At 41.2% G+C, this 23692-nt stretch overlaps 1 long non-coding RNA gene across 1 annotated transcript; it reads left to right on the forward strand.

Moving 5' to 3' along the window:
* Positions 1 to 4389: 4389 nt before the first annotated feature.
* LOC114147860 (uncharacterized) lies at positions 4390 to 22603 on the forward strand. The gene is made up of 3 exons (XR_003596149.1): positions 4390 to 4400; positions 9010 to 9017; positions 22401 to 22603. It is a non-coding gene; the product is annotated as an uncharacterized LOC114147860 (long non-coding RNA).
* The last annotated feature ends 1089 nt before the right edge of the window (positions 22604 to 23692 follow it).

The following is a 23692-nucleotide window of genomic DNA, read 5'->3' on the forward strand; positions in this document are numbered from 1 at the left end:
GTTCGGTAAGTTATTAGTTTCCATACTTATTTATATTATATTCTGACCTAGCTTGCTACCGACGCCTTTTGTGTTTGTATAACACAAACACAAAAGATAATCACGTGGCGCCATTATCTTATGACTTCTCAACTTTTATTATAAAGTTTGACGCGGCCGGACATATTTTTCTGCGTGAAATGGCCTGCTCTTTTCCCCTTAATATTGTAGTTTCCTGAACCGCAGTGTCAACATAACTGGTAAGCATCAGGAGAGTTCGCGGACGTACAGCTTCGTTCATAGACTGAGGGCTTTAGAGAAAAGAAAAAAAACCATCAAGGCGTCAGTCCGCATGTCTAGTCAGGCGGAGTGAAGCTGCTGGTTAACAGTACAAATGATGGGAGAAACTGAATGCGAATTGGCTTTTTCAGCGCATCAAATGGTAACATTTATGTTTGAGATGTACATTGTCCTTTTTAAAACGCCAGGCTAAAGAAAAGAAATGCATTAATACTTTATACTGCCAAATGTGCAAAGCTTGCTGACATTTTCGAACACAGCCATGAGAATCGGCAGCTGCTAATGGAAGTTACAACATTAAATTTTCCTTTGGGATCAATTAAATATTTTGGAATTTAATAATTTTTCAACCATAGGTGAAATCTAACTAACAGCAGAATCTACAAGACCAGTAAGCACTGAAGTGGACTAGTTTCTGTAAACTAGTTAATGGTTGTGGATGAACAAAAAATCTACAGTAAATGTTCAGTCTGATCCATAATAGCATGTTGTTTAGCCTGTGGTTTACTGTGTGACCTACTGTCCCCTCAGTAAACAGTCTGTCTTTTCCTTCTCTCTGGATCATCAGTTATGAAATAATATGCAGCTGGACATATTAATGCCACAACATTAGTTGGTATCACAGTACAAAGTACTAAATGATGTTCTGCTTAAAGCCAGTTGTAGTTAAATTACCAATTAGATATAATGTTTATCTCATTATTTCAAGGTCCTTCAAAGAGTTGCTGTTGATGCTGATGACTCTGAGCAGGAAGGATCTCCTGTAGCAGTCTGTGTTACATCCTCTGACTGAAGACACTGTTTTTCTATGACAGTCTCATGAAGAGGACTGTCAGGGTTGGTCATACTTTTCCTTAATGAACATTATTGGTGTTTCATAATAACTGTTTGAATGTTTGCGTTAATAGATTTCATTAAAGTAATGACTGTTTTTTTCTGATATGTAAATTCCAGTGACAACTTGAACGTAAGACAGAAATGTCGCCTGTCTGCAGATGTCAAATCTCAAAAGCAGAAGTCCAGGAGGATCAGGGTTAAAAGTTTTTGTATGGCAGTAATTTGGATTATTAGCTGCAAAGAGAGAGAGTTGTTCATGGCTTCCTTCAGCTTGATCCCTTTATGTTGCTTCAACATGATTAGGAGTTTTAAAAATCACCGGCCTTTACTACAGTATTACAGACCACTTAGAAATCAAGTATTAAGGGCTAAAACTTGCCTAAATTAAATAAATCACGCAGATGTTTATGCAGGTTTTTAATTAAATAATGTTGTTACAGGTGACCTGAGATCTATTAAGATTCTGAGGAAAAGTCACAGATTCAGAGAATCTCCCCCATGACCATGCAGCCACAGCCTCCCACGTGTTCTCCACCCTCACCATCTCATCCACTCTGATGATCCACCTCTGTGTTCTGTGTTCACCTGTAGCTGTTTAATCCACCCAGTAATTCCAGTAACCGACTCCCTTCAACTGGAAACTCCTATATTAGGTAAATTTAACCAACATGTTAAAAACAGTGACTACACTTTCTGTATCATCATATTTTTATTTAATTATTTATAGACAGAAGGCATTTTTGGATTTGATTAGCTGACAACCTGACGCCATGAATAAGAGAGTTAAATGCAGATAAAGGTTTAGGGTTTGTGTGGTGGGAGTTTTGTCTGTTTTAGGAGTTTTCCTGCGATAATCCAGGTGAGCTCCAGCATAGACTCATCTAAAGCAAGACAGAGGGTCCTGTCCTCCAGGACTGAAGACCCCAAGCCTACATTGTTTTCTTAGGGGTAATAAATGATTAGAGTTATTTTACATTACTGAGTTTTTTTTATCATTCTTTGCAGACTTTAGCATTCAGTGTAACATCTTCAAAGCCTTGACAAAGTGAAGGAGACGGCCTTGGGGTTTTCCAAGGATGCTGCGAGCTGTTCTGACCCAACTTAACAGTCCCTTGTTCTGCTGAAGAGATGAACTCCCTGGATGAGCCTTCCAGCCTCCACCACAGAAAAATTAGAAGTCCTAAACCAAAAAACATGAAAACAGTAAGTATGGGCCCAGCTTGGCTTTTCTTCTACAATTTATTACAACATTGTATTAATATGTCTTGGTAATGGAAGGCAACTGTTCCACATGTAAACCTTGCATTTCAATGAAATTGCTGCTATATTAGCATTTCCACTGACCTAGCAGAACCATATATAGCATTTTATTTTCACCTACTGCTAATGTCCGCTGAAAGTTGTCAGCAAACTTTCAGCGGACATTCAACTGAAAGTCTGCTGAAAGTCTAATGCTGGTTAATTATAAGTCCAGAAAATTTCCACACGAACATCTGGCAGATGTTCAACTGAAAGTCCTCCGGACGTCTAATGGCGTTTCATTTTGACATTTGGAAAGTGTAGTCGGTGGACGTTGAAGACAACATTCAGCGAACGTCCTCTGAACATTCAATGCTAGCTGGGTACAGACTAAGATTGTGCATATACACAATCACACACACACATACAATTTTTCTATTTCACACACACACACACAAAAGACTAAAATTGCATAAGCACATTATCTTGCACAAAAGACATCCTTGCATACACACAAGGCATACAGACATATTATTCTGAATGATAGGTCGAAAATGTATTTGTGTCTGTGTGATGGCCAAATCCATGGCCACACTCTGATGTCGGTAACTCTTTTTTTTATGCACAGTTTATTTTTTCAAACACAACAACACTTTAGTTTCAATAAAAACATTTATTAGTTGATTTGAATGCATTAGTTCTATTTGTTAGTGCGCACATTTAGTTAGCATATGTATTTATATCAACTTAAAGTTAATTTTGTTTGCTTAAGATTAATTCTGTTTGTTTTCCCACCGGTACTTACCTGCCTTGGAGTTGCCAAACAAAGGATGGGGGCCAGGGCTCAGCTGGCTTAAATGCTGATTGGACTGCACCACTCGTTCCTGCTGGCAGGGGGAATTGTAGTTTCTTTGTTTAGATAAGTTTTGTATTTAAGTAAATATTAGTATTTAAAGTTTAATATTTTTGATTTTCATTTTTGGGTCTTTAGTTTACTCAAACTTAGCTGTACTGTTATTTGTTTTGTGTTATTTGTAATTGTATTCTGTTTAGTTACCCTATTGTGTCTCAATTGGTCTGATCAGCCAGTATATAACCCCTGTGTGTCATTTCTTTGTTAGGTCAGTTATGTTTGTTTGTGCAGCCAGTTTGTTTACATTTTTTGCCTGAGTTCAGTTTTGTTTCTTTGACCTCTTTTATGAGCTCAGTTTATCTTTTGTCATTTATAATTTTTGGGTTAAAATAAAAACCCTATTTTTCTAATATGTCCTGTGACGACTCCTGTTTTTAACTCGGTCCATCACAGTCTGAACTAACACTAGGCTGAATGAATGACAATCAATGAATGAATGGGGATGAGACTTGTATTTGTATGTGTGAGAGGCTCGTATTTGTCTGTATGAGAATTGTCACGGAAGAGGCGGGGCATAATCTGGAGACCAGATCGAGCATGCGTTGATACCTCAGAGCTTTGAAACCAACGTCATTGCTTATGACGTTTACGTCTGGTGTGATCGCTCGGTGCCATCTTTAAAGGCCACAGACCAAAACAAACTTTATTGCGGTGTTTTTATTGTGTGACCAACCACACTGAAGTTGTTTCCAAGTTGGATATTGGATATTCGCGCTCCGCAGAGCAAGCATTTAGGTCAGGGTTGATCTGATTTATGAACACTAATTTCGGCCTGTTCTCTACCGCTCCCTCCTCAAGCACTTGGAGGTTAGCTCAGGGACCGTCAACAAATTTCCGAACCAAACACTCCTGACAAACAAATGTAAATAAATGCCTTGCCTTGTGACCAACTGACACAAAAAAGTGGTAGTTCATGTTATTACATGAGACACTCTATCCTCTATTAAAATTTTAAGTCATATTCAATATTTTAAATAATTTTAATATGAAATAATATAATGTTTTCTTCAATAACCTCCAAATTGTGTGCTTCAACATATTTTTACTCAAGTAAAAGCTAAAAGTAGATGTCCAAGAAATTACTCAAGTAAGAGTAAAAAAGTATTTGGTAAAAAGTCTATTCAAGTACTGAGTAACTGATAAACTTATAATTTAATATTTAAAAATTACATAATCAAACGGACCAAAATATAAAATTAAGTGAAAATGTTGGTATTTTTAGGACAAATTGACAATACATATAGGTAACAAAATCAGTTTCCTTCAATTAAAAAACTTCTAAAACTTTAACAAAAACTGCAGGTCTATGTCTGGTGAATTTTGGGTTAAAACATGTTTGTCATCCAGTAGGTATAGAATCCAGAGAAGAGTTGGGCCAAACATCAGAGAAAAAATAAATGCTGTTGTGCTCAAACAAAGCCTCTTTTCTTAAACCAACTCACCATGTTGTAGTTTGCATGGTAAAAACCTCTGCCAACTTAACTTTTACTGAAACCAGGGGTGGAAATTAGCAAAGTATGAAGTGAGTGATTCCGGAAGGGGAAAGCCAACCATCAGCTAGCAGCCAGTCAGAAAAACACTAGAATGACACAGGAATGACGACGGCCCATGGAATTAATAATGAACACTTTTTGAGATATTTTAGTAATAAGAATAATTGTTAATTTCAAGAGAAAACATAATAACTAAGAGAAAACAAATAAAACAATAGGAAAACAGCTATTGATACCCTTTAAAAATGACTAGACACATCTTCAGTAAATACTACCTGCGGGAGTTGTAGCCAAAATGTGGAAATGCTTAACATAGAAAATGATTGCAAGAATGTTCGGGTTGTGTAGTTAAAGTCTGCTGTTAGTAATTACTTCAAGTGAACTTATTGCACTACACCTCTGCTAAGGTATTCATGCTTTGTTATGTTAAATTATGAGTATGGTAATCTTATTGTCAGTAAATCGGTTTTCATAGAGTTAAGAATAAATCATATTTCATATAATTTGCTTGTACTGGTGGGGTTTGTGATCAAAAGAAAAAAAGTTTCTCCACCAGGCTGGTGGAGAAAAGTTTTTAAATTAATGTGTCCTCAGTGCATTCGGTCCATGTGTTCCCTGCTCCAGAAAGGTGAAGGTCTCAGGACATCCTGAAGTTGTGAACCCACTGAGTCCATGAAGGAAGTCACTGAGACAGACTCTCGGTGTCTGCAGGATGGTTTGCTGTGACAGTTTACAAACATCTGAAAAAATACACAATAGGAATATTAATTAATGTGCATCGCCAACATGTCATACTTCTGACAAAAACAAAATAAAACAAGATTTCATAGTATTGTCATATTGAATAAATTAAAATGAGTTCCAAAGAACCTTGTATGTTAGATTAAAAGTACTTTTTGAAAATAACCTTGAAGCAGGTATTAAACATATCTTTCGCTGCTGATGTAATATTCTAATCTTAAGTGCCAAGAAACCATCCATCCATCCATCCATCTTCTTATTCTTAGCCAGAATCGGGTCGTGGGGGTAGCAGCCTAAGTAAGGCAGTCCCCAGCCAGCTGGGCCAGCTCCTCCAGGGGAATCCCGAGGCTTTCTCAGGCCAGCCGAAAAACCTAGTCCCTCTATGTCCTGGGCCCTTCCCTGGGTTTTCTCCCTGCGGGTCGTACCCGGAACGTCTCACCAGGGAGGAGTACAGGAGGCATCCTCCTAAATGGATGCCCGAGCCACCTTAACCGGCTCCTCTCAAGGTGAAGGAGCAGTGGCTCTACTCTGAGTCCCTCTTGGATGACTGAACTTCTCACTCTATCTCTAAGGGTGAGAGATAGGGTGAGATCTCTCACCTTACTCTCTATGGAGAAAACTAATATCGGCCGCTTGTATCGCAATCTTGTTCTTTCGGTCATGACCCAAAGTTCATGACCATAGATGTGGGTAGGAAAGTAGATCAACTGGATTAAGAGCTTCACTTTTTGACTCTGCTCTCTCTTCACCACGACAGACCGGTACAGAACCCACTTCACTGCAGACACTGTGCCAATCCGCCTGTCGATCTCCCACTCCAATTTTCCTTTATTTGTGAAGAAGAAAGAGAGATACTTAAACTCCTCCTCTTGGGGCAGGACATCCTCCCTGACACAGAGAAGGCACTCTTCCCTTTTTCAGCTGAAGACCATAGTCTTGGATTTGGAGGCACTAATACTCAGCCTGGCTGCAAACTGCTCCAGTGACAGCTTTCGATCATGACCCGATGAAGCCAGTAGAATCACATCATCTACAACAATCAGAAATGCGATCCTAAAGCCAGCAAAATGGATCCCCTCAACATCAGGCCTACACCTACAAATTCTGTCTATACAAGTATTGAACCAACCAGACTCTGATACCAGTTCTACAGGGACCTACCAGCCTGTATCAAAGGGCCCGGTACCCCATACTCCCAGAGCACCCTCAACAGGCTCACCAACGCCTTCTGCAAGTCCACAAAACACATGTAGACTGGTTGGGTGAACTCACATGCACCCTGCAAGACCCTGCTAAGGGTGTAGCACTGGTCCAGGGTTCCACGACCAGGACAAAAACCACTCTGCTCTTCCAGTATCTGAGGTTTGACTATCCAACAGATCTTTCTCTCACAACTCTACAACATTCAGAGCCTTAAGGAGCTCCAGGCGAGTCTCATCAGCTGCTTCTGGGGTCCCACAGACCAAAAAGACCCGGTAGGACTCCTTCAGCCTGACACCATCCCTCAATGAAGGGGTCCACCAGTAGATTTGAGGGTTGTCCAACTGCAAGGTACCGACAACTTTGAGGCCATAGCTCTGATGAGTCGCCTCAACAATTTCCCCTAGAACATGTTTAAAGTTTTCCCAGAGGTGGGAGTTAAAACTACATCTCACGGGAGAATCTATCAGATGTTCCCAGCAGACCCTCATAATATCTATGGGCCTGCCAGGTCTGACTGGTATCCTCCCCCACCACCAGAGCCAACTCACCACCAGGTAGTGGTCAGTGGACAGCTCTGCATCTCTTCACCCACTTGTCCAAGACATGTGTCTGCAGATCCGATGAGATGACAACAAAGTTGATAATCGAACTGCAGCATAGGGTGTCCTGGTACCAACAGCACATATGGATATCCTTATGCCTGAACATGGTGTACGTTATGGACAATTAATGATGAGCACAGAAGTCCAACAAAACACCTCTTGGGAGGGCTTAGGGGGGGCTTGAAATCTCCCAGCAGAACAAGGAAATCCCCAGGAGAGACACTCTCCAGTACCCCTTACAAATGCTCAAAAGGTCAGTCAGAATCTGTCCCCCACTAGTAGGCCACCTCTTCCCTTCAGACTGTGCCCAACTGGACTGCATAGGTTAAAACCTGGCCACCAGGCGCTCACTAACATGCTCCACTTCCAGGCTTGGCCCCGGTGACCCACATACGGATGAAGGAACACTGTTTCTAATGGGTGTATTAATCATAATGTTTCTTTGGGCTGCACTTTCTCTGGTGCCTTTGGTGACCTTACCAGGGACATTAATTAAATAAATAAGCCAGTTCATCATGTGTTTATTTATTCATTTATTTATTTAACTTTAGCTGATATGGCTCTCCATAGACTTAGACTTAGACTTAGACTGACTTTATTGTCATTTTGCATGCACAGGGTGTATACAGAACGAAATTTCGTTGCATACGGCTCAGGACAATGTTTTGAGCTTTCAATGTTGTGAGGTTACTCCAGAATAAAAATAAAATACAGTATAAAATATGAATATAAATATAAATATAAAATATAAAGTGCAGGACTGACAGTAAAAAGGAAGTTACTTAGCTCTGTACATGTGCAAGGTATAAAGTGGAGACCAGATTTTAAGTGCAGTCCAGTTAAGAGTTCAGCAGTCTGATGGCAAGTGGGAAAAAACTGTTTCGGAGCCTGGTGGACCTGCACCGGATGCTGCGGAACCTCTTTCCAGAGGGCAGCAGGGAGAACAGTCCATGGTGGGGGTGTGAGGGGTCACTGACGATGTTTCGGCCTCGGGACATGCAGCGCTGGGATGAAATGTCCTGAATGGAGGGAAGGGGGGCCCCGATGATCCTCTCCGCTGTCCGCACCACTCTCCTCACGTTCTTCCAGTCGGAGGCGCTGCAGCGTCCACACCACACAGAGAGGCAGCTGGTCAGAATGCTCTCTATGGTGCTTCTGTAGAACGTCTTGAGGATGGGCGGGGGCAGGTGTGTTCTTCTCATCCTCCGCAGGAAATACAAATGTTTCTGTGCCCTCTTGACCAGAGACGTGGTGTTCACAGTCCAGGTCAGGTCGTTAGTGATGTGCACCCCCAGGAATTTGGTGCTGCTGACCACCTCCACAGCCGAGCTGTTGATGAGCAGTGGAGCGTGGCTGGGCCGGTTCTTCCTGAAGTCGACGATCATCTCCTTCGTCTTGTCAATGTTCAGGATCAGGCTGTTGTCTCTGCACCAGTCCACCAGCTGCTCCACCTCCTCTCTGTAGTCCAGGTCGTTGTCGTCTCTGATGAGGCCCACCACCGTTGTGTCGTCCGCGAACTTCACGATGTGGTTGGTGGCGAACCTGGGGACGCAGTCGTGTGTCATCAGAGTGAACAGCAGAGGGCTCAGGACGCAGCCCTGAGGGGAGCCTGTGCTGAGGATGATGACATCGGAGGTGTGTTGTCCGATCCAGACTGACTGAAGTCTAGCAGCCAGTTGCGCAGGGGGGTGCTGAAGCCCAGGTGTCCCAGTTTTCCTGCCAGATGCTGTGGGATGATTGTGTTGAATGCTGAGCTGAAGTCCAGGAACAACATCCACACATGAGTGTTCTTCTCCTCCAGGTGAGCCAGGCTCAGGTGTAGGGCGGAGGAGATGGCGTCCTCAGTAGAGTGGTTTCGGCGGTAGGCAAACTGGAACAGGTCGAATGTGGAGAGGAGTGTGGAGACGATGTGTTCTTTTACCAGCCTTTCAAAGCACTTCATCATGACGGGAGTCAGTGCCACAGGCCGGTAATTGTTGAAAGAGCTGACTTGAGGTTTCTTTGGCACCGGAATGATGGAGGCAGTTTTGAGACAGGCTGGCACTGTGGCTTGGTCCAGTGAGGTGTTAAAAATGTCTGTTAGGACACCAGCCAGCTGACCTGCGCATTCCCTGAACACTCGCCCAGGTATGTTGTCGGGGCCTGGGGCCTTCCGTGGGTTGACTCTTTTCAGAGTCTTCAACACATCTGCTGTGTCCAGGCAGAGTGCCTCCTCTTCCTGGTGGGGAACAGTTTTCTTTGCCGGAGTACTGTTCAGTGCCTCGAACCTCCCAAAGAAGTTATTGAGTCCATTTAGAAAGTCAGCATCAATTTCACCCACTGGGGGGGATCGCCTTTATGCCTTGCCACATACTTCTGGTGTTGCTGGTGTCGTGGAAGAACTCCTGTATTTTTCGACTGTGGGTTCGCTTTGCTAACCTGATAGCACGGTTCAAGTTGGCTCTCGCTGTCCTCAGTGCCTCCTTGTCGCCAGACTTGAAGGCTGAGTTCCGTGCTTTTAGCATTTCCCGTACCTCCTTAGTCATCCAGGGTTTTTGGTTGGCCCGGGTGATAATGTTCTTAGTGATGCTGACGTCCTCTGTGCATTTGTTGATGTAGGCTGACACAGTCATGGCGTACTCATCGATGTTGATCTGGTCGTTGTAAGTGGCTGCTGCCTTGAACATCTCCCAGTCAGAGCACTCAAAACAGTCCTGAAGTGCCTCCATGGCTCCCTCAGTCCACATTCTCACCTGCTTCACTGTAGGTTTTGTTCTGATCAGCAGGGGGTTGTATGCAGGAATTAGCATAACAGATAGGTGGTCTGAAGAGCCAAGGTGGGGGTGGGGGGGGGCTGCTCTGAATGCTTCTTTGATGTTGGTGTAGGCCAAGTCTAGAGTATTCACTCCCTCGGTTGGAAAATCCACATATTGGTTGAAGTGAGGGAGAACAGTCTTCATGTTGGCCTGGTTAAAATCCCCAGCAATGATGAAAACGCCCTCTGTGTGTGAGGATTGCAACTCACTGATGGTCCGGTAGAGAACACTCATAGCCTCTTTAGTGTTAGCACTGGGGGGCACATACACGGCAGTGATGCTAACCACAGTAAACTCCCTGGGCAGGTAGAATGGTCTGCAGTTAACAGTCAGAAGCTCGATGTCCGGGGAGCAGTAACTGGCGACAGTCATGGCATTTTTACACCAGTTGTTGTTGATGTAAATACACAGCCCCCCTCCTCGGGTTTTACCGCTGAGAGCGCTGCTCCTGTCTGCACGGAATGTAGCGAGCCCCTCCAGGCTAACAACGTTGTCCGGTATGGTCGAGTTGAGCCATGTCTCCATCAGAATGAGAGCGCAGCAGTTCCTCAGCTCTCTCTTTGAAGACAGTTCTAGTTGCAGATGGTCTATTTTGTTGTCCAGAGAGCGGACGTTGGAGAGGAAGATGGACGGAAGCGGCGATCTGTGGGGGTTAGCGTTTAGCTTAGCTGTTAGTCAACTTCGACAGCCAAGCTTCCGCTGCCGGTCGCACCGCCTTCGCTTTCTCCTCCTCCGGCTAGTGCTGCTAGGCGAGTCCGCTGCATCGTGGGCCGCTGGGTCTTGCCTCCTTAGCACTCCGAGATCACGTAAACACTCCAGAGTTGTCGTATTTATGAGTCCTAAATCACTTGATGATCATAATTCCAGCAGACGCTGGCGATCATATGCTAACTTACTGAGTGGATGCAAAGTTTGTAGCGTTTCAGGCGGCGTATTTTGCTCAAATACTCGCAAGTTGTCGAGAGCCCATGCAGCCGCAGCCATTTTGGGCGCTGCCATCTTGGAAAAAAAGATGGTTTATTTCTTGCTTTGAAATAAACAATTGTTGATTTATACAATCATTTCAGCAGACAATTTGATTCTGAGGTGTCAAAAGATTTCCTTATTTCAAAAGACAATACCAACTATAACTTCACAAATGCTCAGAATGCCTTATTTTAGCGCAGTGTGATGTAGAGTTATCATAAAAGACCACTCAGGTCTTCTGGTTCTGGTCTGCTCTGCATCCCCAGAACCAGAACCAAATGAGGAGCAGCAGCTTTCAGCATCTATGCACCACAAATTTGGAACAAACTTCCAGAAAACTGTAAAACAGCTGAAACACTGACTTCTTTTAAATCTCGACTAAAAACCCACCTGTTTAGAATTGTATTTGAAATGTAATCAATTACAAATTTATTGATGGAACTTTACTTAATGCTGTGTTTTGATTGTTGATTCTATCTTGCATTGTGTTTCTGTGTTTGTAATGATGTAAAGCACTTTGAAATGCCTTGCTGCTGAAATGTGCTATACAAATAAAATTTGATTTGGATAAAATTACAACTTTATTCTTGCACAACTTATCTCATATTTAAATCAAACAAGTAAAAAAAACCTTTAGTCTGACCCAAGTAACTGTAGCTTGCAGAAAAAGGCCAGAACATAGACGAATCCTACCTACTTACTGTTGATGCCAAATGTTAGTCACTTTTCATCTCTTTTGATAAGCTGAAATATAAGCATTATTGTTGCAAATTTTGCACAATAAATGTTAAACTATATACTTTTCGAAAAACAATAAGTTGAAGAAGCAGACAAGTGATCACTGATTACAGTTTTAAAAAGTTTTACTGTGTTAAGTCTAAAAACATTATCTGAATAAAAAGCAGCGAATCATTTGCATTTTTTATCTTTCAGACTTCATAGTCTTGATAAAATGTTACTGATTGAGCTAATAAACTGAACTTTGAAAATCTTTTGGGATTTAAAACAATAAAACAACTGTTTTGATAATCAGGAAGGCTGGAGCCAGTGATTTGTACAAATAAATTAATAAATGTGATCAGATTTGCAGTAGTATTGTACTTCAGAGGAAGGAAGGGCACTGGGGAGCATGAAAAAAATTATCATCCCTGGCTGGCATGACAAAAAACAATTGAGAAACATTTATCCAAAGGAAGGAATGGTAGAATGTTTATGTGCCAGAGAAAGAGTTCATTTCAAAGATGGAGAAATATAATTTATTCCTTGTGCAAGGTAAGGACTCACCATTAACAAAGCAGAATGCCAACACAGATGGCAAATTAAGTAATCCATGAACACATGAGCAATGTGGGACAATCCACTAACATCCAGTGTTCCTTTGCCACATCAAACCACTTGCAACTCTCCTACCTCTCGACATCATTTCAGATTAGACCAGAGAATATTATTGCATTGTGATTTGAAACTGTTGCTGTGGTGGAAAATATTCTGCTCGCAGCCCCAAACTAATGATTCCAGAGAGATGAGCTCATTTTAAACATGCACGTCGCCTGTCACCCTCTTCAGAGCAGTTACTTTGGCTTTAGCTTAATATTTAGTTTGAGAATGGAAGGTTTGTTTTAAGCGTTTTTTGGGGTTTTTTTACGCTTTCTTAAAGTGATGAATAACAACTACATCTACATGTCATACCACATTAATTTGATGAATTTTAATTGAATGAATGACAGGCATGTATCAGTTTATGAATTAACAAGATTATAGTTAGCCACTTAATTTTAACCGCTAACAGTATAAAAAGGGATTCAAGATGATTTTAAATATTACCTATTAAAGATGGTATTTTTATAATGCAATGTTGAGTTTTGGTTAAATTCCATTTTTATTAGAATAAATTGAAGTTATTGGTTTAGTAAAGTTAGCTTATTTTGTTGAGTGGTGCTGTCACTCAACAGCATCACTGTTGGTGAAAACAGTAGTAAGGCTAATATGTTTAAGTGTTGCAGCATAAATTAATAAACTTAGTAAGAGATAATAAGTAAAGAACAGTTATATGAATTTTGGGATATAAAGTTTTTTGTTGGGGCAAGATTTTAACTTAGTATCCAGCTTTAGCTAGCTTAGCAGCAAAGCTAAACTAGCTAATTCTGCTAGCCAGCTGAACTTATCCCTGTTGCTGAACGTGGGCATGTCTTACCTCTGGTTTCCTGGAAAAAATATGTAGTTGTCTTAGAATAGATTTAAAGGACTTGTTACTACTTCAGTCACTTCATATACCAGTTGGACGAAAGCAAAATTGCATCACTCATTAGTGTGAATCGAGTTAGTTTGACTAAAGTCCATTTACTCTAGGAATTTAACTTATGATTTTATATTTCTGGTTTTAACACAGTCATAGTCTGTAAAAATGCATTCCGAGAAGGCTCGTTGGTCAAATTAAAAGTACCTTTTGAAAATAACATGTAAGTGGTTATTAAACATACTTGTCATTAGGTACACATTTTGCTTTAATTGGTCTATAATATTCTAAATTAAGTGTTGTGTTTCCATTGTGATGAAAATCATCTTAACAGAAATAAAGACTTGAAAACATCAATCTGTAATTAATTTATATAATGTGTTTCACTTAGTGAACTGAGTTATCGACATATATAAACTTCTCAATAATATTCTAATTTAATTGTACAAATTGGTTAAATAAATTGTACACATTATATTTGGCTAGATTTTATTCCACTTTTCTACAATTAAAAGATCCAAAAATTCCAATTCTTCTCTGTGGCAGTGAATGCAAATGGATATACAGTGAACCTTCGTTTTTCGCGGGGGTTGCGTTCTGAAAAGAACCCGTGATAGGCGAAATCTGTGAAGTAGTAACCTTTATTTTTTACAATTATTATACAGCATAATTAAATACTCTACATTGAAACCAAAGAACAAAGCCTGTTTTCAGGCCTAAGCATTTTTTTAACAAATAGAAAGCTTTCTTACAAATAACTACAGCAAAATAATCATTTTAATCATCAATACGAAGTACTATAGGACAAATTGTGACTCGCGTCACTTGGATCTGGTCTGGGTATTCTATCACTGTTCCTCTGACTGTGACGCTGCGGCCTGACTCCGCTCTCTAGTGTTTTTTTCTTTTTTTGAGCCTATAATGAAGGTGTGTTTTTTCGAAAGAAGAACATAGTTATCGGTAGTTGTTGTCGCTCTTTTTTTCTTCTGGGCAAAAACATTTTTAGAAATTTGCTGTATTACGTATTTTTAAATACCGCAACATTATTGGCACACAGGTAGAGAAGAAGCACGGAGAATGTTTAGCCAATCAGCACGCAGAATACAATGCTCTGTGAAAAAAATCTGCACAAAAAATCCGCAAAGCAGCGAGTTCGTGAAAGGTGAACCACTCTGAAACACACCTTCAGAGTGTTTAATATACAGTGCTGCTTGAAAGTTTGTGAACTAGTTGAGTAGTTTAGATTTTTCTTATTTTTAACCATGATTTTCTTATTTTCTCATTACCAGTTTTTGTATATGAAATGTCAGGTTTATGTTCATCGATTCCATTTGCTTGTTTTGAGGGAAATGTATGAATTGCAAGCAGACTAAATGAAACATGGAATCAGAGCATCTGCAAAAGTAAATGAACCACAGCTGCACTGGTAAAGACAATCCGGTAAAAGACTCAGGTGAAACACATGTGAGTGCTCAAGCAATCAACTAAGCAGACCAATCAAATGAGACATCCTTGGGAAAAGTTTTGAGGTGCACAGGTTAAATGGGAGAGGAAACCAACCAAACCACTGTTGTGTCAAGGCATAAAGACCAGATCAACAATGCCGAGAGGAAAGGAGACATCTGAGGACATCAGAAAGAAGGTAGTAACAGCCCATCAGTCTGGGGAAAGCTATAAGACCATCTCCAAAAGATTCCAGCTTCATCCATCCACTGTGAGACAAATCATTTCCAAGTGGAGGGCACTAGGCATCACCGCAACTCTGCCCATAAGTGGACGGCCGTCAAAACTCACACAAAGAAGCACCAGAAAAATAATAATGCAGGTAAAGGCCAACCCACGCATCACCTCCAGAGAGTTGTAGACCTCTCTGTCAGCATCTGGGATAAATGTACATGCGTCTACAATCAGGCAAAATATCAATAGACATGGCATTAATGGGAGAGTTGCTAGAAGGAAGCCTCTGCTTTCAAAAAAGAACAAAGCCACCCATTTAAACTTTGCCAGAGAGCAGAGGCTTTCTGGAAGTCCATTCTCTGGATGGATGAGTGCAAAATTGAATTATTTGGCCACAATCACAGGCGCCATGTTTGGAGAAAAGTAAACACTGCATTTAAAGAAAAGAACGTCCTCCCAACAGTGAAGCATGGTGGTGGGAATGTGAAAGTCTGGGCCTGCTTTTCTGCCTCCGGACCTGGACGACTCCATATAATCCAGGGAACCATCAATTCCCAGGACTATCAACAAATTCTTGACCAGAATCTCCTGCCATCAGTCAGGGAGTTGATGCTGGGATGGAAATGGATTATGCAACAAGACAATGACCCAAAGCATTCCAGCAAAAGTACCAAAGATTGGCTTAAGAGAAAGGAGATTCACACTCTGGATTGGCCCAGTCAAAGTCCAGATCTTAATCCCATAGAAATGCTGTGCCAAGATCTGAAACGGACAGTACATGCCAGATGTCCCTCCAACCTCACTCAACTGCCAGAGTTCTGCAAGGACGAGTGGACAGAAATCCCAAATAGCAGATGTGAGACACTCGTTTGTGGTTACAGAAGACGTTTAGTTGAAGTAATGGCTGCAAAAGGAGGAGCTACAAGGTACTAACTGAAAGAGTTCACATACTTTTGCACTTGGCAGATTTTCATTTTTTTGACAGATAAAATACTTTTGTTGAATAAATAATGAAAACATGTATCCTTTGTTCTTTGTTTCCCTTATTTGGAAGGTTTGCTTTACAATTTGAGATTTGGATGTTCATTTCACATGATTATTATAATTTTTCTTTAGAAAATAGTGACCATGTTCAGGTGGTTCACAAACTTTCAAGCAGCACTGTATATATATTTTACTTTTTCAAAGTGTGCATGTTTCTCCCACAATAAAGTTCAAGTCGTCCCTCTGCATCACACGCAGGAGCTTTAACGCGCCCATGTTCTGTGTTTGGGTAAACTGCGTAACAAATTGGAGAGAAAAGGCTTGAGCCAGAGACAGAGAGTAAACTCTCTGTTGGACAATTCCTTCCTGTATTATTAATGAAGCAGCACTGGTCCTGGTGTTGTACCCTGCAAAAGATGGAGGAAACATGCTCATTGATGATATCAAGGTGACTGAGCACACGCACACCAGTGAGCCAGCTGCTGTTCAGGCAGCACGATGGAACTCATGCTGTGGACTAGGTGCTTGACTGCATAATTGGAAATTATTAAACAAGGTTCTTGCAGTGAGGTGATCATGAAATTGTATTTTCAGTCTTGAGGGACAGAAGCAAGAATTAAAATGTTGTCGTTTGTTAGGAAGTGAGGACAAAAAAAAATTCAAGACTCTTGTTTTAAAACATCCAATAACTGTTTATTTTTAAGGAAACAATGGAAATACATTTGGACATACAGGGGAGATAGATGATACAAAAGGCTGTTGTAATTTGTATGTTGCTATAGATCACAATATATATAAATATTTCAACAGCGAGTCATTCAACATGATGAAATACGACAAATACGTTTTCTGCAAGTGAGACAACCAAACTTGTCCTCCAAAATAAACTAAGAGGAAAATTAAAGAAAAGCATCAAACAGGCAGCAATTTTAGAAATGATTATTTTAAAATTGTAAGTTGTATAGAAGAAATATTAAGTTGTATTTATTCCAGATTCTTGAGGGTTTATGTGCTAAGGGTCTAACTAAATGTTAGAAAATGAAAAAAGTACAAATAACAAAATATGATGTGACTCTGAATTTCATGTTATGATATTTACATGCAATTTTTAAATAAAAATAAATAACATGACTTAATACTCAAACAAAAGCACAAACTATTCCTACAGAAACTTTACGCCATTTAACTTTTTCCTTAAATACATGTAAGATCATTTTATTCAGATTTGTTTGAAAATTATAATTTTGATTTATAGATATAGCTTGGTATATGTCTGAAACGACCTAATTTACGAGAAAACGAGATTTCGCTGTTTTTGATTTGTCTCTGGAGTTGAATCATGGATCTAAAAAGTAACATCATATCCACGTGGGGGGGGGGGGGGGTAATTCTACGCTACATGTTGTTGTGGTGCTACTATTACCAATAAAAGATCCTAATGACAATACAAGCAATGCAAGCTAGTATTTAGGTTGACAAATAGAGTTATCATAGGAATGTCATTACTATAATATGGAAAATTTAAGGGAAAATGCTAATATGGGAGCACGGCAGGAAAGAGGGGTAAAATATGGTAGTTTCCCGGCCATAACGGGAGACTTGACAGGCATCCATTACACTGCACATTTACAATGTACAAATTGAGCAAAATCTCATTTCAGGGCTCCAATATAATCATAAATTAATAAAAACATGAAAACTAGTAAAAAAAAAAAAAGTATGTATGTCTTTGTTCTGTGTGACTGCATATCCACATGGGGACAAAGCTACTTTAGCAACTTCCTAAATTTAAAACATGACTTTAAGTTATGCCACCTGGCATGGTTAGTATTCAGTTGTGATAGAAATGTGAGTTGCACTCACTCAGAAACATCAAAGTGTTGGTCCGTTCTTCAGCTAATTTGCTGCACTAATCAGCTGCCTAGGTACCACATGTAGCCACATAAGGGTTTACCAATACTATTTAGTTTGTCCTGTTGGTCTGCCATTTTGGCAAAATACTTTCAATTAACTCTTTTGCTTTTACCTTTTCAAATAAAGATCCCAAAACTTTTGTACTGGAAACTTGCTGTGCAGCAGAAATATGAAATTTCAATCAACAGCTCATTGTTTTGATTCACAGTCAGTAGTTGAAGCTGCTGCTAGCGAAAAGACAAGCTTAGTTACTATGAATTTACAGATACTATCACAATATCAATTATGATATGATATATATGTAGCTCTACTAAAGCATGCGTTTGCTCCTTCCCTGTCCCTGTGCTCCCCTCTGAACAGCTCAGAATGTTTGAGAGGCAGGAGGCAGCAGCAGAGTCAGAAACTCCTTTTGAATTAGGTAAAATGGTCTGTCAGGAATGTTGCTATGAATATTGCTTGTTTATAACATCTTGTCATTTTACTTTCATATATAGGAACCAAATCTTTTTGGTTAAGTCATTTTAGTTCTAGAGTAATGACACATCCAATATTTTACTCTTAACCTTTGACTAAAAGTTAGATACTCTAGCCACAATGTTTAGTTATTTTCTTACAATGAAACTGAAACAGCAGCAAAATGGCCCTTTTTGTTGTTGTTTGAAGTGTAACGTCAGGGTGAGGAATGTCTACACAACACCTGACCCATATATCTAATCAGGATGTACCATCACTACTACTCTATCAGTGCTATATATATATATATACTGTATATAGTACAGACCAAAAGTTTGGACACACCTTTCTAATTCAATGGGTTTTCTTTATTTTCATGATTATTTATAAGGCAAGAAATCCCACTTATTAACCTGACAGGGCACACCTATGAAGTGAAAACCATTTCAGGTGACTACCTCTTGAAGCTCATCAAGAAAATGCAGAGTGTGTGCAAAGCAGTAATAACAGTTTACACAGGTTGCTACTTTGAAGAAACTAGAATATAAGGGGTATTTTCAGTTGTTTTACACTTTTTTGTTTAGTGCATATTTCCACATGTGTTATTCATAGTTTTGATGCCTTCAGTGTGAATCTACAATGTCAATAGTCATGAAAATAAAGGAAACTCATTGAATTAAAATGTGTGTACAAACTTTTGGTCTGTACTATATATATATATATATATATATATATATACTTGAAGGTTCGCTTAGCTGGATCACCAAAGGGTATTTTTTGGTTTCTGGGGGTGAGTGGTTGATACGGCGTTGTTCCTCTATTTTGGCTGCCATTCGCACCCCTTGCAGTGTCTGGAGCCGGTGCTGGAGGGGGTCGACCACTACCACCATCTCCCTGAACACGTAGAGGTGACTGTTGTTCTTAGCCATAGTCACCACTCCATTTTCTGCAACGGACTGGGCTGTGCTCCCTGGCAAATCTGGTGACTTCAGCCAGAAGTGAGTGTACAAGGGTACACTCACTCGTCTCATGCCTTCGTTGTTGGCGGCCACAAGTCCCCGTTCAAGCCCTTGCCAATTCTTCTTTCGGTAGTCCTAGAGATCCTCACCTTTCTTGTAGGCTTCAACTGGGACCAGGATTACCGCGCCGTAGGTGAGATTGTAGCCGTTTATCACAACTACTTCCCTGCTGGCCACTCCGCTGTTGATGGAGTGGCCAGCAACAGCGGCCAGCAACTTTGTATCTTGTTGGTAACCCTGTCCGGCTTTAAACTTGAGGTCTGCTTGAAACTTACCGTTGTGGATCTTGTATTTATTGTTGGTAAACACTATCAGTCCATCACCTTTGATGTCCCATGGCTCCCCAATGAACCGATGAACTTTATGTCTGGTCTGCAACGTGATGCCGATGGTTCCCGGTGGTAGTGGTGCCAGTTCTCGGGCCATCTTTCGGGCACTTGATTTCTGGGTCTTTTTTCTGGACCCCCACCCCCACCTTTTCTCGTCCGAGTTGTTTCTTTCGTCGTCTGAGCTGCTCTCAGCCTGGTGTCCTGAGGGAGCTGGCTGCTTTTTGCTGTACTGTGGACTGTTGGGTGGAACCTGGATTGTTGGGTCCGCTGAGCGGACTAATCCTCGGCAGCTTCTTTCAACTGCTGCCCCAGGATTATACGGAGTGCTTTCTCGGCTTCCTCCGCGGATGTTCTTGGGGAACTTTCTTGGTCCTGCGATGGGTTTACAGTTAGATCTACGATGATGTCCATGTCCGACGGCACACGCCGTCCCTTGGGTGTTCCCGACCTGCTAGGGCACTGGGTAGGGGGCTCGTTCGTTTCTGAATCATCCTCGTCCATTCCCAGTCTTGGTGCTTGTTCTTTCTCTTTGCCCTTCTTGTAGGCAGCAAGCCGCTTCAGCACTTCAACACATTTGTGGTAGTGGTTGGTCCTTCTGGCCTCTGGGTTCACCAGGATCCTATCTATCCCAGTGGCCAGGGTCGCTGTCTTGACTATGCTGTCATACTTGTCAGAGCAGCAGAGGGGCTGCAGATGGTTTTTATTTTAGTGTCCGTCCAGTTCTCAAGCAGGTCAGCCAAACACTCCAGCCATACTTGGACCTGGCTCCTCTTGCTGACCTCTACTGGGCTTGAAACAACACCCAAATGAACACCGCCGTAGAATCTGGAGCAATAGTAGATGCCTTTGTTTCTTATCATAGCATCCATTGATACTCGTAGGTTCGCTTCTTTGTCAGTGAAGTGATGGTTGATTCACTTTTGTCCAGGAGTCGAATCCTTCCCCGAGCTGCAGCAACATCACTGGAGTCCTCTGCAGTAGGGACGTGGAGGGATCGGACTGTCCTTGCATTCCACTCCATCCACGGCTGGAGCCATTACTTTATGGAGTTGCTTGCATCTGTTTGACAAATGAGTATGCCTCTTCTCTGGCATTCATATCCGTCTTTGTCCTCGAGTTGCCTGTCCCCAAAGCCTCTCGTAACGTTATTGAGTAGCGATGGGTCCAGGCTGCTTTGGCTATTGGATTCACTGTCTGGATCTGGTCAAGTATCCTCAGTAAAAGCTTTCCCTCAACTGTACGCCATACAGTTGCGGCAAGGGTTGTGACTGACAGCCTAGTCACCACTAACTCTACTTCCTTAGAGTTATTGATAGGTTTATTTTTATTCCTATCTAGCAAAGATTCAGACCAAGGCAATTGTCTTTTCTGCAGAAAGTGAGGGAAGATCCGAGACGCGACAAATCGCTGTAAAACACTGTCTTGGATCAACTCTGCTAGATCTTTCTCTGCATTTCTCTTTATTGTATAGAAAAAGGAGGTTGGGCTTCTTCACACAGAGAATTGACCAACCGTCTTTACATTCTGGCACCGCCTGTGGACATGCCCTTACAAGGGCATGCAACTGACCACAACTAATCAATTACAGATGGAAGCTGATACCACAGGAATGTCAAAGTCTCTAGCCTCCAGGCAAACATCCTACAAATGGTTAATAGTATTTCACAGAAGAAAAGAAGTCAACTAAACTACACACAAAATAATAATATGAAAACATAACCTTTCAAATAAACTCACAAGTAAATGAACTTAGATAATTATTCTAACAGTTATCACACTAAGTGAGCTATTCAGGATTGAACACCTGTTTTTACACACTTAGAACATAGGGCCCTCTTACTTTCATTCGGAACTGCCCCACGTTGGGCGCCAAATTTGTCGTTACGCAATAGCCAGCCCCGCCCTAAACCTCACATCATCCAGGGACTGACTACTGACCAACTCTCCGTCTAATGGGTCCGGGAAACCTCTAAACCTTCGAGTATTACCCTGAAGCAAGTCTAGTAGAGATAATCTATTCAAGCTGGTGTCGAGGGAGACTCAACTAGACTTTAACTACCTACGATCCAAGAGCTACGACGTTTTTCAGTTAAGAAGCAGTCAGTTGAGTAGCCCTCACAACCGCTTAGCTTCAATAACCTGTCCTGTTAACGGTAGCTCTCCCTCTATTAACAACAAGCACTTGTTACAGAGCAGTCTATTTTTAGTGCTCAGCATGAGCCCCAAGGTCATTATTTTACCAACACTAAAGGAATTTCTGAAGCCACCACATTCCTAGAAAGATGTACATTGATTTTTCATTAACTAGAAGAATCATTAAATGACAACTGACTCAATTAATTTCAATGTCCACAATCCTTATTAGAATTTTTGATGCATCTTTATTAAGCAAGCGTTTAGCAGGGGTAAATGACAGACAGTTTAATTATCAACGATTACAAAAATAAAAGTAAAAATCAATTCGAATATAATCACCTTAATAATTTCCTAACTTCTTTCCCTAATATGTGTCACTAATTTACTGAAAGAGGCTTTGGGGGGCAGTTCAACTCATACCCAGATGGATAATGATCTCAGCAACAGAAGGTTCCAATGTCCTTGGTCAGGTCCTTGTCTTTGTATGGAAAAATCCTCTTTAGAATAGAAGCAAAGCAGAACTGGCTGTTATCTTCCGAACACTCAGATCTTTGTCACTCGGTGACCTTTGTCTTTCCTCCAAGTCCTATTAAAAAAGAGGATAATTTAATGTTAACTTTGGACAAAACGTTTGGCTCTTTCCTCCTTAATGTCCCGGATCCTCAGCGAGTGGCGGCGTGCTGCTAAAGTGAAACAACAACAAAGCGCGTTGACGTCACAGATCACAGAGTTTAATCTCATACAAAGCAATCAACAACAAAGCTGCAGAGGAACAGAGATATGCATTTTTCTCATAAAAATAAAGACAGACAAGGGGAAGACAGACAAACACAAAACAAAGACAAACAAAAAGCAAAGACGCGTCTTTGGAGAGAGCCGATGCAAAAAGGCAAAATGGTGGCCGCTCTCTGCATTTTTTCTCCTGACACGTAATCTTATCCTAAGGGGGTGTTTTTTCTATTTAATTTATGCACTCAATGCGTTCCTCCTGTTGACCAACTGGAAACTCCCTTAAGCACTCAGAGAAACTTGGAACTCCCCCTGATCTACGCAAAGATCAAAGGGCCATCTGTCTTCTAGCGAGACAAAGAAGCAAACCGCTGCGCTCTGACCCCCCCGTGGCTCCCACGGTCATTCTGAGTACAGAACAACCTGAGATACAATCTCACAGATACCTGTGAAAACTAAAGTCTCTCTGCCCTGCCGGGAATGCTAATTTTATGGCCTCCTATGGCCCGGCCTCACAGCAGGGAGACTCCATTGAGTGATCTGCATTTTGGCCCCTGTTTGTCTGAATGCCTGCTCATCTGCTCAATCCCAAATGCTCAACAGAAAACTGTTCCAAATAAGAGTGCTGAATATACCTTTTACACATGTCGTACTGTATTAACTGTATTAAGCACTAAAAATAATCATTTTTCCTTAACAGTCCGTTGCTGCAACTTTGAGATCTTTGGGTTGAGGCAGAGTAGGCAGTCGAATCAGGAACCAGGGCTGAGGGTCGAGGGGTCTTGTCCCTTCTGGCGGTGCAGAGGCTCAACTTCCCCGTGGCTCCAGGGTGTGGTCCTCTGCTGGTCTTCTATCTGCGTCCTCTTGTTGACTCGTCTTCAGCACCACGGACTAAGAACGTCTCTTCTTGTTCTTCCTGGCCTTTTATACCCTTTCAACCCATGCCTCTATAAGGCGTATGTGACTTCTCAAGTATTCACTTACTTCATGGAAAGACCCCATCATCCACATTTTGGCCAACGCCAAAATTATGAAAATTATTGCAAATAAAAAAGTCAGTTAATAATGCTTACTCATTTGAAAATTTATCTGTATTTATTCTTACTTGTGTCAGTTGTAGTCCTCCATATGAAGAAAGTACAATCAG

The sequence above is a fragment of the Xiphophorus couchianus genome, chromosome 7 (assembly GCF_001444195.1).
Source record: "Xiphophorus couchianus chromosome 7, X_couchianus-1.0, whole genome shotgun sequence".
NCBI lineage: Eukaryota > Metazoa > Chordata > Actinopteri > Cyprinodontiformes > Poeciliidae > Xiphophorus > Xiphophorus couchianus.